Source organism: Perognathus longimembris, chromosome 11, assembly GCF_023159225.1.
Source record: "Perognathus longimembris pacificus isolate PPM17 chromosome 11, ASM2315922v1, whole genome shotgun sequence".
Classification (NCBI taxonomy): domain Eukaryota; kingdom Metazoa; phylum Chordata; class Mammalia; order Rodentia; family Heteromyidae; genus Perognathus; species Perognathus longimembris.
The window spans coordinates 6,828,752-6,848,072 of NC_063171.1; the positions used below are offsets into that span (position 1 = coordinate 6,828,752).

The following is a 19,321-nucleotide window of genomic DNA, read 5'->3' on the forward strand; positions in this document are numbered from 1 at the left end:
AACAACTTCCTACATCCAACCCCAGTCTGTAAAGTGGTATTGGGCTACAGCTCCAACTACAGCCAACATCTAACAGGTTTCCTCTCCTAAATAAAACCTGTGCTGACCAGTGAGGCCACCCTTCAACTCCTCTACCTCTCCATGCCTTTGTTGTTGGTGGTGGTGGTCATGGGACTTGGACTCAGTCCCTGAGCTTGTTCCATCAAGGATAGTGCTTTGCTACTTTGAGTCACAGCTCCACCTCTCCTGTTTTCTGGTGATTAATTGAAGATGAGAGTTTCACAGACTTTCCTGCCCCAGCTAGCTTTGAACCCTATCTTCAGCTAGAATTACAGGCGTAAGCCACAGGATCCCGACTCTAGCTAGGTGCCTTTTTCAGTCTACCATCTACAGAGTTAGATGTGAGTGAATCTTCCCGTCTGCCCTGTTAGCTTTGCCTGGGATGTCTGTAGCACAGATGGTGTCCCTCAGGTCTCAGGCCAGCTTGAGAGGGTGGGGCCTGGATTCTGCCCCCAATCAGAGGCTTAGCCGGGGGCTCGCCGAGGTCCCTGCGTTTAAACATCCCGGCCTGTCGGAGCGCATTCCTTTTCCACCCCATCTCAGTGCTGAGGCCCGCGTGGCTCTGTCACACTTTCTGTCACCCCATGACTTCCGAGTGCAGAAAGGCATGGGGACATCTCGAAAGTTGGAAACGGTGAGCATGCGCGGGGGCCGGGCTGGCAGGGGCCGGCCACTGGCGCCTCGGTGGGTTCCGAGGGGTGCGGCCCCGGTCCCGGCTGGCGCCGCTCTTCCTTGCCCCGCAGGGACCCCTCCGGCCGCGATCTGGAGCCCTGGCCGGCGCGGCCTCGCGTGGGGTCTGCTGTGCGTCCAGACGCCGAGCGCCTAGGCCGACAGCGGCCCCGGGATGTGGGCCCGGCCCGGTGGCCAGGAGCCATCTGGGCAGCTCCGCGTCCCCCAGGCTGCGGTGAGCCCCGGCGGCCGCCCGGAATCGGCCCTCGGGTGCGGGATTCACGGTCCCGGGATGGGTCCCATCACTGCTGCTCCCGCGGACCGCGTGTTTTAAAAAAGAATTCCGAGCTCGGTTTAGGTCTGGGGAATTCGGCAAAGGCGCGGGATGCACAGTGTTTACTGCGCTATTTACTTTTCAAGAGAAGGGAACCAGCTAGGAGGAGATGTGTGCCTTTAAAAATCCAGCCCCACTGAGGTCCAGCCAAGCAGACGCTGTGCACAGCTAAATAAGACTCCTAGGGGCTGGGAATATGGCCTAGTGGTAGAGTGCTTGCCATGTATACATGAAGCTCTGGGTTCGATTCCTCAGCACCACATATATAGCAAAAGCCTGAAGTGGTGCTGTGGCTCAAATGGTAGTGTGCTGAGCCTTGAGCAAAAAGAAGCCAGGGACAGTGTGCTCAAGCCCTGAGTTCAAGCCCCAGGACTGGCAAAAAAAAAAAAAAAAAATCCTGATTGAGTGCTGGTGACTATTGTCGTGGGTTCTAGGCCCCACCTGGGTGTCTGGTATACAACATGTGTATGTTGTTATGGGGTTCGAGAGAAGGGATTTGTGGTGGTGTGATTCCCTGACCTGTGGTTACCTCAGCCTCCAAAGACCTGCTGACATCCTTGGAATGCCAAGGGCTCTAGGAGGGAAATCTCCTCTAAGAGCACTTTTGTGTCTAATGGTGAGCCAGACCATCTGGTCATGATAAATTCCTGATAGAAGAAGTCCTGGGAAGATTGCTGCTCAAGTAGGGGATATTATTGTTAAGATAGTAGCACAGTACAGACAGCAATTATGTGATAAAAATGTAGCCATATTTTGATAAGTTTTATGTATATTTTTCTGTTTGAACTTTACTTTTGAAGTTGTGAACTGATGTTTAAGGACCCTATTTCTACAGCATATAAGTGTTGGCTTTCCTAAAATAAAACATGCATTGGTTCCTCTGCCTCTGCATCCCTCCTGTCCTAATTTTCGCTGCTTCAGTTACCGGGTCCAGGCCCCCTCTAGAGGTCCACAACAGGGGTTCCCCATCCATACAAGAGTCCACCACTCAGACACAGTCTCAAGCAAAAAGATGGATTTATTGGGGAAGTAAAAAGCGAGTTGCCCAGCCAGGGATGTGGCCCAGACTCGGGGGTTTCAAGCAATAAAAGGCAGGCTGGACTGGCCAGGGCTGCAGCCTAGACCTGGGGCTGGGACCAGGCCTCCCCCTTCCTGTCAGGTTATAAAGGCAAATACCACATGGTCAAGCTTGCCACATGCAGGTGGCCAGTGAGGTTACAACACTTACAGGGCATGCCAGGTCACATGCAGGTGGCCAATGGAGTTACAGTCTGCCCCATGGTAACTGTTTGAACCAACCTATGATTCTAGTTAGAATTAGCTCAGGGATTTGGCAGGTCCCCACATGATACAGGCAGATAGCCTACTTATGGGGGCAGGGGTAAGGCTGCTCCTTGATGGAAGGGCACAGGTTTAACCTTGAACATTCCACAACACAGGTGGTCAAGCAATTTACACAATCATCACAGCAAAGGATACGGAGCAGACAGGGCTTGGCCCTCAACTCTGAAGCTCAAGGACAGGGGAGCTCTTAGTGAAGATGGGATCAGCTTCTGCTCTCTTTAATCTGAGGTGGAGTCAATCTGACGCCCCTCAACTTAAGTAATGGAGCACATGAGTGCTAGGTGCCTTTAAGCTATCTTGCTATCCTGCATATTTTACTTTTTATAAATATGCAATACTTGTTGGGCACTACATTTGCCCTACTTGATTTTTTTAATTTTTATTTTTTATTGTTATTATAAAGGTGATATATGTAAGAGTTATTAAAGTAGACAACTGGTGGTGGAGAATACCATGCAGTATTCAGGCAGAAGAGAGAACTTTATTCTGCTGAATTGCTGGCCTGCTGCTAAATCCAAGGCCAGTGGGTGTGCAGGAGGGAGAGGGAGTCCCACCTGGGCCATGCCTTATCTAGGGCAAGGGCCAGGGAGGTGTGTCCAGCTGGATTAGGATATGTGCCAGTTACCTAGGTAAGGAAAGTACTGGGTGCAGACTTAAACAGGTGGGTGGTGTCTGTGTGGAGACATCCTGGGGGTGGACCTTACAAGAGTCTCACATCTCAGACTTTCTTGTGTGGGCTGGCTTTGAACCATGATCACCAGATCTCAGCTTCCTGAGTAGCTGGAATTACAAGCATAAACCACCAGCACCCGGCTTGAATTTGTGTCTTTATTGCTTAGCATTTTTTCGCTTCATAAAAAGTATTTGCTTATTTTTCCCAAAAGTGTCCTACAAACATGTGAAAATGTGTCAGGAGCCGAGCTAGCAGCTAAGCTCATCCTGACCTCTGGCTGTGCCGATGTTACCAGACTGTCGGGAGCCAAACTTGCAGCTAGATTCACTCTTACTGCTGGCTGTGCTGTTATCGCTAGGATATACCAGATGCAAGGACCTTTGCTCACGGCCTCTATCTGGAATTGCTTTGCCATCGTCTGCACCTTGCTATGTCCGCTGGAGTAGATTTCTATGTTAATCTACCTTTTCCTGTGTTTACTATAGTCAAATGTTTGCGAACTTCAAAGCCCCTGTGTGTTCTTAAATTTTAACAACCCTATGCTATTCCCTGGTTCCAAAACTGCATATAAGCTGGAAGTTAAGAAGAAACTTGGCTGCAGTCTTGAGTTTCAATCTCGAGGTGCAGACCTCCCATACCCCATCCTTGCCTCTTGTCTTTTTTCTCTTGTCTTGTATTTTTCCTTTTCCTTAATCCTCGCCGCCCTCAGTCAGGATTCCTGTTCACTGCCGGCTGGCTCGGCAGGAAAATGTTTTATCTTTCATAGTTAATTCTGTGATACTTTTGTTTTCCCCTTTATGAAATAGATTGAAATGAAGTGGAATTTTGTTTGTTTGAGGCAATGGCGTTTGAGCTTAGGGCCCTGCACTTACTTGGCTCTTCTGCTTGAGTTATACATCCATCCCTTTTTTGCTTTATTTTTCAAGGAGGGTCTCATTTTTGTTTAGGGCTGGCCTTAGAACATGATACTTCTACCTATGCCACCTACATAGCTGGAATTCAGGTGTGCTCCACTATGCTCAATTTATTTGTTGAGATAAGGTCTTGTTAAGTTTCTGCCCATTCTATTGAACTGTGATCCTCCCAAGTAGCTGGGAGAACATTCTGCATTGTTCTGATTAAATTCCAGTTTGCCTTGACCAGTTTTAATTGTCTGTGATTTGTTCCACTACTCTGTAACACTGGGTAACATATTAGTACTGACTGATGTCAGACTGCTGGAAGGCAAACTGGTGCCGAGAAAAAAACACTTCCCTATGGGAAAGCACATCTGCCTCAGCTATTCCTCAGAAGCACTAGCCTGAGACTCACTGAAATCACCCAAACTTGCAAAGCAAGCAGGATGCTGACTGTCCCTGCTAACTGAAACTCCCCACTAAATGTCCCATTTCTTACCTTGGCTATTTAAACCCTGTCTTGACCAGGCCCAGGCTTCTGATCCTGACCAAGGGCTCGACTGGGCATGTACCCAATTAACTCCCTCTTGATCACCCCCACCTCCTCTTGTGTGTTCTCTTCTCACCTAAAACCTTACAACTGCTACCTCATTAATCAAATTTCCATATTAATGTCAGCCCATTGAAGACTTTTAGTCTGTTTTCTCTCTGCTTAGGTTACTATAATTTGAAAATTGTCATATGTCTGTTACAGACATAACATTCAGAGAAGTCGATGTTAGGCCATTTCATCATTGTGTAGCCTGATAGAGTGTTACACAAGCCTAGATGCTGTAACGCATCACACGCCTCAGCTGTATAGTATAGTCCATTTTTCCTAGGCTATAAACTGAGAGCATGTTACCTTACCCAATAACAAAGGCAACAGTACACTTCACTTACACAGAATCAGTATAAACATGAGCAATCCCTTCCATGTCAGTCCACTTTTGTATACATGGTTCCTCTTTGACCAAAATATCCTTGACTGAAATGTCATGTGTTATGACTACAGATAAGCTTCAGTGTTTTGTTTAGAAAATTTTGACAACTTTTAGGTATTCATTATTGCCATTAGGTTTGGAAAAATAGGTTCTATAAAAGAGTTGATATTGAGTTGCTTCTAAGAGCACACTAACAAGTGGGAAATTTCAAATTATTCTGTTTAGTGATCATGAGTTTTGTTTATTATTTGGATAAATTTGAACTGGAGTGAATCTGTTGTGAAATTCCAAATTTCTGTTGATATAGTTACACTGGATGGCTTCTGTTCACAGACTCAAAATTATGACTATAGACGTGAAATATTGTCTGCCATAAAGCTCATTAGAATCTCTGAGGTCATGATGTTCTAGCCATTGCTAGAAAAAAATAAAGCACAATTATAGACTTTAAGAAGAAAGAAAACTCCCATGGTGGTGCATGTTTATAAACCTAGTATTTAGGAGCTTGAGATAGGAAGATTAAGAATTTGAGGCCAGTCTGGGCTACATAGTGAGACCATGACAAAGACAAAAACAAACAAAATTAACAAAGTTGAGTAAATACTATGTTTATAAACTTTTTCAGTGCCATGAGTCATTCTTAATACTTTGGGCAGTAATATCCTTTCCAAATCCTGAGTTCCAACAGCTAAACTTGGTCACCAAGCATTTCTGAAGGTAAGTAGTCTTAGGAGTGTATTTCTGCCCAGCAACTATTGGGATTTGTTAGGGACATATATTAGAAGTACAAAGAGAATATCAAGGGGCTGGGAATATGGCCTTGCCTCGTATACATGAGGTCCTGGGTTCGATTCCTCAGCACCACATATACAGAAAATGGCCAGAAGTGGTGCTGTGGCTCAAGTAGCAGAGTGCTAGCCTTGAGCAAAAAAGAAGCCAGGGACAGTGCTCAGGCCCTGAGTTCACGGCCTAGGACTGGCCAAAAAAAAAAAAAAAAAAGAGAGAATATCAAGGTGACTCAAGAGCACTCTTACCTGGGCTCACCCATGAGAAAGATAGTTTTGCTCTTCTGTTGCTTTGCTGAATTGCTCCCTCTACAGTTACCAGAGCAGTCATGCAATCCAAGACCAAATGTTTCATAAATGTTCAGAGAACAGAACTGTGCAAACATCTTATATACTAAGGGTAGATTTCTACTGCTGGCCAATCTCATCCTACCTCTACTTACTGCCCATATGTGTAGGGTTTTAGAACTCAGTGGCCTAGGAGGAAGTGGCTGTGAACTTCACAAAGGAGGAATGGACTTGGCTGAGTGCTTCCCAAAAGAATCTCTACACAGATGTGATGAAGGAAGTCTTCAGGCACCTGGTTTCTATAGGTAAGAAGGACAACATTTCTTAATCAACCAGCAAGCCAATGCTTTTTGTTATTGTTATTATATAGGTTACATACAGTATGGTTACAGTTACATAGTCAGGTAAAGAGTACGTCACCCCTTCCCTCACTCTTTCTCAGTTTTTCCCTACCATCCCTACCTACAAGTAGTATAGCTCATTTTTAACATAGTCAGAAAACCATTGTTTTGATCATGAATCAAAATGTTGAAAGTTTGGTGAATAAATGAGGCATGACTATAGTATTTGATGTAGTTAAGAATTTAGTCAGTGTTTTTTTTTTCAAAGCATTCAGTTTTGCTTTCAATTTTATGTACCTTAGTTCTTAGTTAGATTTACAGATGTGTACAGATAGTTCATATTTATGTATTGCACATAATCATGCTATTCAGCATTGATGCTATATTGTATTATATAAATAATAAAAGCCATGTACAGAGGGACAAAAAAAGAATTTAGTAATTTTTTTACTTAACAATACATAATGATTTTGCTGTCGTTGTTTTTGGAAATAAATGGGAAGAACAGAACATTGAAAACCAGAACAAAATTACTGAGACAAATTTAAGGTTTTTGTTTTTTCTTTTGTCAGTCATGGGGCTTGAACTCTGGGCCTGGGCGCTGTCCCTGAGCTCTTCAGCTCAAGGTTAGTGCTCTACCACTTGAACCACAGTGCCACTTCTGGTTTTCTGGTGGTTAGTTGGAGATAAATGTCTCTAGGGCTTTCCTGCCTTTTCCTGTCTGGGCTGGCTTTGAACCATGATCCTCAGATCTCAGCCTCCCAAGTAGTGAGGATTACAGACATGAGCCACTGGCACCTGGAAATTTAAGGTAATTTGTATTCGCAAGAGGGTATTGTAAATGGAGATGTGGCTTGAGTAATAGAGCACCAACCTTGGGCATAAAAGCTAAGGGAATGGTGGGTGCTAGTGGCTTATGTCTGTAATCCTAGCTCAGGAGGCTGAAATCTGAGGACTACAGTTCAGGGCCAGCCCAGGCAGGACTTTTATCTCCAATTAAAGACCAAAACAATGGAAATAGAGCTGTGGCTCAAAAGAGTCCTAACCTTGAACACAAAAGCTCAGTGATAGTTCAGGCCCTGAATTCAAGCCCTAGTGTGATACTAGCACAAAAAAGACAGGGAGAGAGAGTGTGTCCCTTGAGAGAATCTCTTAGATGTCATGGAATTTATAAAACAAGCAAACTGTTATGGGTCTGGGGAAGGTACCCCAAGTGGGACTCAAAACCATGTCCCTCCAGAGTACACTATGCAGACAGTCTCAAGCAAAGATGGATTCATTGCCCTAACAGTCCTCGAGCTGGGGTTTATAAGGTAAAAGTGTAGCACAGATAGAGGGGGTTGATGTAGCGGGTACAGCAAGCAACAAACGATTTAAGAAAGCCATTTACAGAAGCAAATTTTGTGCTCAGGTTGACCTAATATTCAACTTCATTTTAACAATTGCTACCATGTTTCCCTAATCAAGATGGAGTCAGCTCTATTCCCTACAATACAAACAAAACAAATAGAACTTTACATGTATACTTTACCTTTAAAAGAAAAAAACTGGGGAAAAAATTTAAAAAAAAAATCAAAAGGGCTGGGAATATGGCCTAGTGGCAAGAGTGCTTGCCTCGTATACATGAAGCCTTGGGTTCAATTCCTAAGTACCACATACATACAAAATGGCCAGAAGTGGCACTGTAGCTCAAGTGGCAGAGTGCTAGCCTTGAGCAAAAGGAAGCCAGGGACAGTGCTCAAGCCCTGAGTCCAAGGGCCAGGACTGGCAAAAAAAAAAAAAAACACGAAAAAAAAACTGGGGATCCAGTGGCTCAGACCTGTAATCCTAGCTACTCAGGTGGCTGAAATCTGAGGATCACAGTTCAAAGCCAGCCCGGGCAGGAAAGTCCATGAAACGCTTATCTCCAGTTAACCACCAGAAAACTGGAAGTGGTGCTGTGGCTCACGTGATAGAGCACTAGCCTTGTGCTGGAGAGCTCAGGGACAGTGTCAGGCCAAGAGTTCAAGGCCCCATGACCAACAAAAAAAAAAAAAAAGAAAAAAGAAAAAAAGTCAGAAAAACATACTTAAACCTGACATAGATGTTTAGTGTTTTCAAGTTAGCTTGTAAAGAATTCTAAGGAAGTACATATTACCATTTTGATAATAGCTGTGGATAGTTATGTCATCATGTATTTACTTTCAGATTATTGAGACATGTCAGAAAACATAACTTCCCTGATATTGGTAGTAATGTAAGATCTATTAGTTATTAATAACCCACCATTAGCATGTTTGCCACTTTGTGCAGAAAAAACATTTAATAGAGTCTATAAATATCAATACAAGCAGACGCTGGTGGCTCAAGCCTGTAATCCTAGCTACTCAGGAGGCTGAGAACTGAGTCTCTCTGGTTCAAAGCTAGCCTAGTCAAGAAAGTTTATGAGACTTGTATCTTCAATTAACCACCAAAGAGCCAGAAGTGGAGCTGTGGCTCAAGTGGTAGCACTTTAGGCCTGAACAAAAAAAGTGCGCAGTGCGCAGGCCCTGAGTTCAAGCTCCCACAACTGGCACCAAATTTAAAAAGTCAATACAATAGTGTAATGAAACCTTCAGCAAAATTCTAAATCTTCACTTGGCAAATAGAATTTCTAGCTATGTGAATATAAGACATGTGCAAAGTCTTATATCATTCATTTTGTATAAATAGGTGGATCATATCTCAGTCAGGACAAGAACCATGTGGCAGTGAGGAAAATGAAGATAAGTCATCTAAACTTAAACAGGACACAAAGCCTTCCATCTCTTAAGTATTCACAGAGAACCTATAACCCACTATATAAATTGGCATCATAAATGTATTACCTGTGGAAAAGCCTTCAGACACTCTACTTACCTTCAAAAACATCAACAAACACATTCAGAGCAAAAGACCTGGGAATGTAAACAATGTGGTAAAGCTTTCAATCCCCTATTTCCATTCAAAGACATAAATGCACTGGTAATAGAGAGAAGCTTCATGTTTGTATACAGTGTGGTAAAGCCTTTTTTTCTCTGCTACATCTTCAAAAGCACATGCTAAAACATGCTGAAATGTGCTTTAAAATGTGAGGTATGTGGGAAAACCTGTCGTTTTCACTCTGAGATGAAAAAACACAAAAGAACTCATACTGGAGAGAAGCCCTATGAATGTAAGTTATGTGGTAAAGCCTTTGGAGCTTCCAGTTCTTTTCTTAGACATCAGGGAAGTCATACTGGGGAAAGACCCTATCAGTGCAAACAATGTGATAAAAGCTTCAAATGTCCTACATCCCTTCAAGACCATGAAAGAATACATAGAGGAGAGAAGCATTATTAGTGCAAACAATGTAGAAAAGCCTACTCTTTTGCCATTTCCTTGAGAAGGCATAAACTAACCCATAGAGGGGAGAAGCCCTGTCCATGTCACCAGTGTGAAAAAGCCTTCTCTTTTGCCAGTGCCCTGCAAAGCCATAAAATACATCTCCATACTAGAGAGAAGTCCTATCAAAAAAGTCTTCAGCACTGGATATGTTTGAAAACATGAGAAAAACCATGCCAGAGAGAAGCAGTGCTGATTAAAGAAATAGGCAAAGCCTTCCATTACTACAGTGCCCTTTGGAAATATAAAACAATTTATTCCACAAAAAGAGAGAAAAAATCAGGGCTGGGAATATGGCCTAGTGGCAAGAGTGCTTGCCTCCTACACATGAAGCTCTCGGTTGGATTCCCCAGCACCACATATATGGAAAACGGCCAGAAGTGGCGCTGTGGCTCAAGTGGCAGAGTGCTAGCCTTGAGCAGGGAGAAGCCAGGGACAGTGCTCAGGCCCTGAGTCCAAGGCCCAGGACTGGCCCCCCCCCCCAAAAAAAAAAAGAGAGAGAGAAAATCAAACCTTGTTTGCAAAAAGAATAGGAAGTTACATAATTATTTTTGCTTATTTTGTTTTTTGCCAGTCCTGGGACTTGAACTCAGGGCTTGAGCACTGTCCCTGGCTTCTTTTTGCTCAAGGCTAGAACTCTACCACTTGAACCCCAGCGCTACTTCTGGCTTTTTCTATATATGTGGTGCTGAGGAGTTGAACCCAGGGCTTCATGTATATGAGGCAAGCACTCTACCACTAGGCCATATTCCCAGCCCTGAATACAGTGTATCTTGATGAATGTCACCCTTTCAACATTCTTACTGGTCTCTTCCCTACTCACCTTTCCCTCATTCTTCTTAATTTTTGTAGGATATATGTTGGATTCTTACCTGCATTTTCCTTCTTTTCTTCTCTTTATTTGTCTATCCCTTTCCCCTTGACTATCCTACCCACCTCCTGATGTTTTATTTTGCTGAGGTTTGATTTTGGCTTTCTAAGGAATGACACTATTTGAGATCTCACTTGAATCTATACCACCCAGCATATTTACTTAGGAGTTTGTAAGCTAAATCTAGCTTCCACATATAAGGGGAAACATGCATTCTTTTTGCACCTGATTTACTTCACGTAACATTTTTTTCTAACTTCTTCTTCTCCTTCTCCTTCTCCTTCTTCTTCTTCTTCCTTGTCCTGGGGCTTGAACTCAGGGTCTGAGCTCTGTCCCTGGCTTCTTTTTGCTCAAGGCTAGCATGCTACCACTTGAGCCAAAGTGTACTTCCAGCTTTTTCAGTTATGTGGTGCTGAGGAATAGAACCCAGGGCTTCATGCATACGAGGCAAGCATTATAGCACTAGGCCATATTCCCATCTTCCCATTTCTTTACAAATGGTACAGTATCATTTTAAGTAAAATTCCATTGTGTATATATACCACATTTTCTTTCTTTCTTTTTTTTTTTTTTTGCCAGTCCTGGGCTTGGACTCAGGGCCTGAGCACTGTCCCTGGCTTCTTTTTGCTCAAGGCTAGCACTCTGCCACTTGAGCCACAGCGCCACTTCTGGCCGTTTTCTATATATGTGGTGCTGGGGAATCGAACTCAGGGCTTCATGTATGCAAGGCAAGTACCCTTGCCACTAGGCCATATTCCCAGCCCCCACATTTTCTTAATCTGTTAGAAAATAAAGTTTTTGTTTGTTTGTGATGCTAGTGGCTAAACTTGGATCCTTTCATGAGCTAGGCAAACACTACCTTTCCCAAGCTACTGCCCAAGCCTGTGAAAATATTTCAAATGTGGTGTATCATTCAGTTTTTCCCAATTTCCTTCAGACACAAAAATGTGGGAAAATAGCCCCCTCTGAGCGTATGATGATTCCCATCAGCATTAAAGTACTCATAGTGGAGAACAAGCCCATGTTGTAAAAGAATATGAGGGGGCTGGGGATATGGCCTAGTGGCAAGAGTGCCTGCCTCATATACATGAGGCCCTGGGTTCGATTCCCCAGCAACACATATACAGAAAACGGCCAGAAGTGGCCCTGTGGCTCAAGTTGCAGAGTGCTAGCTTTGAGCAAAAAGAAGCCAGGGACAGTGCTCAGGCCCTGAGTTCAAGCCCAAGGACTGGCCAAAAAAAAAAAAAAAAAAAAGAATATGAGGAAGGAGTTTCCCAGGGGTTTTTGTGCTGTACTAGGGTTTGAACTTAGGGCCTTGTGCTCTTGATTAGCTATCCCATTTGAAGCTGAGTCAAGTGACACCGTTTTTTGCTGTTTAATTGGAAATAGGAATCTCATGGATTTTTTTGCCCAGACTGGCTTTAAACAATAATCTTCAGATCTTAGCCTCCTGAGATTACAGATGTGAGCTGTGAGCACCCAGCTTCAGGTTTTTGTTTGTTTTTGTGTTGGTCATGGGGCTTGAACTCTTAAGCTCAAGGCTAGTGTTCTACCACTTGAGCCACAGTGCCACTTCTGGTTTTCTGGTGGATAATTGGAGATAAGAGGCTCTAGGGCTTTCCTGCCCGGGCTGGCTTTGAACCATGATCCTCAGATCTCAGCCTCCTGAGTAGCCAGGAGTATAGTTGTGAGCCACCAACACCCGGTGTTCAAGTTCTTTTAGAGGACATAAAAACCTGTGTCGAAGGAATGTGTTAAAATATTTAAATATTCCAGTTATCTTCCACCACAGGAAATCCTTATTATATATATATATATATATATATATATATATATATATATATATTTTTTTTTTTTTTTTTTTGGCCAGTCCTGGGCCTTGGACTCAGGGCCTGAGCACTGTCCCTGGCTTCTTCCTGCTCAAGGCTAGCACTCTGCCACTTGAGCCACAGCGCCGCTTCTGGCCGTTTTTCTGTATATGTGGTGCTGGGGAATCGAACCTAGGGGCTCGTGTATCCGAGGCAGGCACTCTTGCCACTAGGCTATATCCCCAGCCCCAGGAAATCCTTATTTTAGAGGAAATTTTTAATTGTAAGGAATGTGAAGAAGGATTCGATGTTTCCATCTCCTCCAAAGACAAAAACAAAGAATGTGTTTTAGGAAAAAATCCCTCTCTGATTTTAAAAATTGTGAGGGCACCAGTGACTCCCTCCTGTTTGCAATCCTGGCTATTCAGGAGGCTGAGATCTGAGGATCTCAGCCTGAAGTAGTTTGGACAGATAAGTTAGCCAGACTTTTATCTTCAATTAACCAGCAAAGAGCTGGAGTTGGAAGTCAGGTGCCCATGGTTTCCACCTGCAATCCCTAGCTACTCATGAGGCTAAGATCTGCTGACAGAGGTTTGAAGCCAGCCTGGGCAGGACAGTCTGTGAGACTGTCACCAATATCACCAATAACCAGCAAAATAGGTGGGAAGTGGGGCTGTGGCTCAAGGGTAGAGTGCTAGCCTTGAGCAAAAAAGCTCAGGGACAGTGTTCAACCACAGAGATCTGCAAGTTGATGTTTGAAGACAGCCTAGGCAGCAAAGTTTATAAGACACTTATCTCCACTAAACTATCAAGAAGCAGAAGTGGATCCATGGCCCAAGTAGTAGATGTCTAGACTTGAACACTAAGAAACTCAGGGACAGCATCCATGCCCTGAGTTCAAGCCCTAGGACTAGCACCAAAAATAAACAAAACAAAACAACCAGAGAGAGCCAGGCACTGGTAGCTCACTCCTATTATCCTAGCTATTCAGGAGTCTGAAATCAGAGGATCATGGCTCAAAGCCAGCTCAGGCAGTAAAGTCCATGAAACTCTTATCTCCAACTAACTACTAGAAGACCAGAAGTAGTGCTGTGGCTCAAAGTCATAGAGTGCTAGCCTTGAGCAAAAAAGCTCAGTAACAGCACCCAGGCCCTAGGTTCAAGCCCCATGAATGACCAACAAAACAAAATTGAAAGTGCAAGGCCTTGAGTTATTAGCACACATTTACATGCAAAAATTATGGTAAATCTTTCCACTTGTCTTTTTTTGAAACACATATATGGGCTTATACTGGATAAAAGCCTGATCAATATTAGAAATGTGGTAAGACCTTCTACTTTGCCATTTCCATTGGAAGACATGAAAGGAACTCATTCTTTAACCTTCACCTACCCATCCTGTGACTTCTATTGTTGTGAAGTTTAATGTGTGATCTGATAGTAATTATTAGTAATTAAGTGTGGAATAAAAGAGCTCCTGTTGCTGGGGATCTGGCTCAGCGGAAGAGCGCCTGCCTGGCAAGCGCAAGGCTCCCAGTTCGGTCCCCAGCTCCCGGAAAAACAAACAAACAAACAAAAAAAAACCACAAGAAAACAAAAAGAGCTCCTGTTGCTAATAGCCTAGGCTATAAGATAGTCTCAGTAATACTAATGAAATTAATATAGCTTATGAGCTTGTTATTCAGCAAATGAATTTTGTCATTGTGGAAAGACACAAGTGTATGTTTCTGACTTAGCTTGCTCCTGACAAATGCATAGAAGGAATTACAGGAATTTGCTGGACTCTATCTATCATAGGGTTAAGGGTATAAACTTAGTTGACAGACTTACCTTTAAGAAGAGAGACCTAGTTGCCCACAAAATTGTTTTATGGTGTTCTGCACTCTAGGTACTTAGAGGCTGCTGCAGCCCTGGTCCAAGTAGCCTCACTGCTGCTGGAGCCACCAGCAGATCTTGGCATCATCCATTTGATGCTGGTGTTGCAGGCCTACAGGATGCAAGAGCTGTGGGGTCACAGACTTTCCATCTAGATTTCAATAGGTTTGGAAGTCCAGGCAGATTGTGGCAGGGTTGGGATTAAAAAGGGCAATGCATAAAACTTTAATCTTGAAACTAACCCAATGGTAAAATCCCCAGGAAACTAGAGATGCTAGAGCCTTGGAATGTCTGCTGAGGAAAACAGTAGGCAATGATCACAAACAGTCCAAAAGAGTGGCCTTGTGGCCTGTAGCTAGCAAGGTCATAAGAGGTTGGGACTGGCCACAGCCTCTGCAGCTCACATCATTGCTGACATAGAGGCTAAGCAGGCAGTTTGGAAACCTGACAGGTGAGACAATGGATTGGTTGTCCTGAACTGCTGGTGTTAATGGACTACTTGTGACATACAGCAAGACATTTCTGACCCAAAGCCCTTTGAACTGAACTTTCAGGAAAAGACAGCCCCTGTCTGACTCCACAGTCCCAAATTCCCCCTGCCTGACCTGTGGGAGGAGTTGATGACACATAGCCAGCCAAGTTATTGACTCATATCCCAGTTTGCGAGATTTACCCTTTTTGTCTCTGCAAATCCCAGTAAAAACTTGAGGTCTTGGGACCTCATCACAACTCTGCTACTTGAGCCTCCCCACTCTTCCATATGGAGGGTGCACTATTTTTTAAAATTTATTTATTTTGCTTGGACTCAGGGCCTAAGCACTGTCCCAGCTTCTTTTTGCTCAAGGGTAGCACTCTACCACTGGAGCCACAGCACCACTTCCGTTTTTTTGGTTTTTTTTTTCTTCTGTATATGTGTTTTTGAGGAATCAAACCCAGGGCTTCATGCATGGTACACAAGCATTCTACCACCAAGCCACATTCTCAGCCCTGGAGGATGCACTTTTGCTTTGCTTTTTTATTTTTTTATGCCAGTCCTAGGTCTTGAACTCTGCATGGATGTTGTCCCTGAGCTTTTGTGCTCAAGGCTTAGTACTCTAACATTTGAGCCACAGCTCCACCTCCAGCTTCTTTGCTGATTAATTAGAAATAAGAGTTTCAGTGACTTTCCTGCATAGGGTTGCCTTTGAGCTGTGATCCTTAAATCTCAGCCACCTGAGTAGGTTTACAGGCGCGAGGCACTAGTACCTCACTTGCTTTGCATTAATAAACCTGCTCCTGCTTGAGACTCCTCTGTATACATCTTTATTTTTCTGATTAAGGCCAGAAACAGCTGCCGGGAGCGCAGAGTCCAGACAGCGGGACCCCACAGACTCTAGGGAGAGTGCGGACCAAGACATATGGTGATGGCGGAAACGAGAAGTTCGGGTCCACACTGGGATCGGATGGACAGCGGCTGGGGAACCCAGCGCAGCAGAAGGGGGGAGCCGGGGACACCACCACGACACATCGCCACCCCCTGAAGGACCAACGGCTGCCCAGGACGAAAACACAATCCAGGATCAGTGAGTCCCCCACTACTCCCCCTCCCCCAGTGGGAGACCAGCTACCAGAGACCCAAACCCTACCAAGAAGCTAGATATCCCTCCCTCCCCCTCCCCACCCCGAGGGAACAAAGAACCCCCAAATCAGGCGGGAAGCTCCCATCAGGTGATGGGAAGTCAGTTTAGCAGGGGAAGGGTGGAGCAGCCCCAAGGCCGCACAGGATCCTGAACTGGCCGAATCGGCCCTGCCCCCTTCCCAACAAGGGCCGGGGGATGGCTGGCAGGGCAAGCCCCACCTGAGGTGCCTGGATCTTGCGGACTCTTACAACTAAAATCACAGGCGCTGGTGGGCAATACCAGCACAGCAGGGACATCTGGGCCTGATCACGCCCCCCACCCCCCCGCAGTGGAGGCGCAGTGTGAGGGCGCTAACCCGCACCCGGACAGTTGATCCCACTGGGCCCCACACATACCGCACCCCACAACGGACTCGCGGGAGGGCGCAAACACAACCCAACAACCCGGGGCTCGCGCTGAGAGGCATACCCCGCTAAGTGGACAGGATCACAGCACCAAGGCCTGTTTTAGCGGGCTTACAGCGCACAGGTGGGCGGGGCCACAGCGGCAACACCAGCTCTGGTAGACGCGCCTACACAGGAAGGAGGGCAGAGCTATAAACCAAACCTGAGAAGCTATCCACAGATCTCCAGATGCGCAAATCACAAAGAAACATAACACAGTTCATCAAAGAGCAAGCCAACTCACCACCTCCAAAAAGCAGCACGACTGAAGAATAGATGGAGAATAAAAAAGCAAATGAGGCCATGTTAACAGGAATGATGGAAAGTGTCAGAAGTGAAATCAGAAAACAATTCCAGGAGTTTAGAGCTGAAATCTTGAAGGACACTGAGGAAGCCAAGAAAGAAATGGAAGCAAAAATGGATACAATGCAAGTCTCCTTTAAAGAAGACCTTAACATCCTGAGAAGTGAAATGCATGAAAAAAATACATTTAAAATACAACTCTTTAAAGGAAGAAATTTCCACGATCAGAGCTGATATGACAACCATAAATAGCTCTCTGACATCCATAAACTCCGCAATTGAATCCACAGCACAAAGAATTGACCATATGGAATCCAGAATCTCTCGCCTAGACGAAGAAGCAGCTGACAACAACCAGAAAATGACCACACTCCAAGAAACGGTGAAGCTTCAGGGCAGACTAATCCAGGAACTAATGGACAAAGACAAGAGATATAATCTGCGCATAATTGGAATAGAAGAAGGAGCTGAATACCAGAGCAGAGGGCATAACCATGTTCTCAATAAAGTTATTGCAAAAAGAGAGAGAAAAAATAAATAAATAAAGTTATTGCAGAAAACTTCCCCAATCTCACGAGGGACCCCATCCAGTTAACCGAAGCCTATAGGACACCTGGCAGGCCAGACCCCAGAAAAGCCACGCCAAGGCACATAATATTCAAGACTTCAGATCTCAAGATCAAAGAGCAAATTCTGAATGCAGCCAAAGCAAAGAAAGAAATTTACTACAATGGAAAGAGGATTCGAATAACAGCAGACCTATCCACACAAACTTACCAAGCACAAAGTGAGTGGAAGAACACCATCCAAGTACTTCAGGCCAACAATTTGCAACCTCGGATCAAATATCCAGTGAAATTGGAGTTCACATTCAAAGGGAAAACCAGATCTTTCCACACCAAAGAAGAGCTAAAGGAGTATGTGAATAAAAAAACAGCCCTACAGCGAATCCTAAGAGGGGAGCCCCACCCAACAGAGATCGTACAAGACACACAGACAGAAACAGAAAGAAACTACAATAGCCGAAGCCCAACAAAAAGAAGACCTCACTAAAGACAAGAAAAAAAAACACAGGAAAAAACAGCCCAACAAGAAAATGGAAGGAGAAAAAACACCCTTATCCTTGATCTCTTTAAATATAAATGGTTTAAACTCTCCAATAAAGAGGAGCAGACTGGCAGGATGGATCCGCAAACAAAAAGTTGACATCTGCTGCCTCCAAGAGACCCACCTTACAGCAAGAGACAAAAACAGGCTTCGAATGAAAGGATGGAGCAAGATCTACCAAGCAAATGCACCCACCAAAATGGCAGGTGTAGCCATTCTGATCTCAGACAAGCTGGACTTCTCATTAAAGTCAACTCAAAAAGACAAAGAAGGACACTACATATTAATACAAGGAAAAATCCAGAATCAAGACATCACGGTGATAAATGTATACTCACTGAACAAAAGAGGCCCTACATATGTCAAGCAAATTCTCACAGAATTACAGAACAAGATAGACCCAAACACAATCACCACCAACCTACCCTGGCCCAAACAGGGCCAGGCTAGGAAAGGGGAACCCGGCGATCGGCAGACAGGCTGCTGGGAGTGCAGAATCCAGATAGCGGGAGACCCCACCGTCACTAGGGAGGGTGCGGACCAAGACACACAACAGCAGTGACGAGAAGTTTGGGTCCACACCGGGTTCAGACGGGAACCCAGCGCGGCAGAAGGAGGGAACCGGGGAAGCCACCACCACACTTCGCCACCCCCTGAGGGACCAACGGCTGCGTGGGACACACAATGCAGGATCAGTGAATTCCCCATTACCCCCTCACCCAACGGGAGACCAGCTATCAGAGACCCAAGCCCTACAAAGAAGCTACATCTGCCTCCCTTCCCCTCCCTACCCCGTGGGAACAAAGAACCCCCAAATCAGGCAGGAAGCTCCCTTCAGGCGCTGGGAAGTCAGTTTAGCAGGGGAAGGGTGGAACAGCCCCAAGGCCCCACAGGTTCCTGAACTGGCAGAACCGGCCCTGCCCCCTTCCCAACAGGGGCCAGGGGACAGCCGGCAGTGCAAGCCTCACCCAAGGCACCTGGACCTTGCGGACTCTTACAACTAAAAATCACAGGCGCTGGAGGGCAATACCAGCACAGCAGGGACACCTGGGCCTGACCACGTCCCCCCCTCACAGCGGAGGCGAGGTCTGAGGGTGCTAACCCACACCCGGACAGTCGATCCCACTGGGCCCCACACATACCAGCCCCCCCACCAACGGACTCGTGGGAGGGCGCAAACACAACCCAACAACCCGGGGCTCGCTCTGGGAGGCATACCCCGCTAAACTGCCTGTTGTAGTGGACGCACAGCGCACAGGAGGGCGGGGCCCCCGGTGACAGCGCCCGCTCTGGTAGGTGTACCCTGCACTGGTGAGCGGGGCCACAGCGGCAGCACCTGCTGCCGTAGACGCGCCTACACAGGAGGGAGGGAAGAGCTACAAACCAAACCTGAGAAGCTATCCACAGATCTCCAGATGCGCAAATCACAAAGAAACATAACACAGTTCATCAAAGGGCAAGCCAACTCGCCAGCTCCAAAAAGCAGCACGACTGAAGAGGAGATGGAGACTAAAAAAGCAAATGAGGCCATGTTAACAGGAA

General features: G+C 45.3%; 1 pseudogene; it reads right to left on the reverse strand.

Annotated features, from left to right (window-relative positions):
* Positions 1–637: 637 nt before the first annotated feature.
* LOC125359797 overlaps positions 638–19,321 on the reverse strand; it is a 33,628-nt pseudogene continuing 14,944 nt past the window's right edge.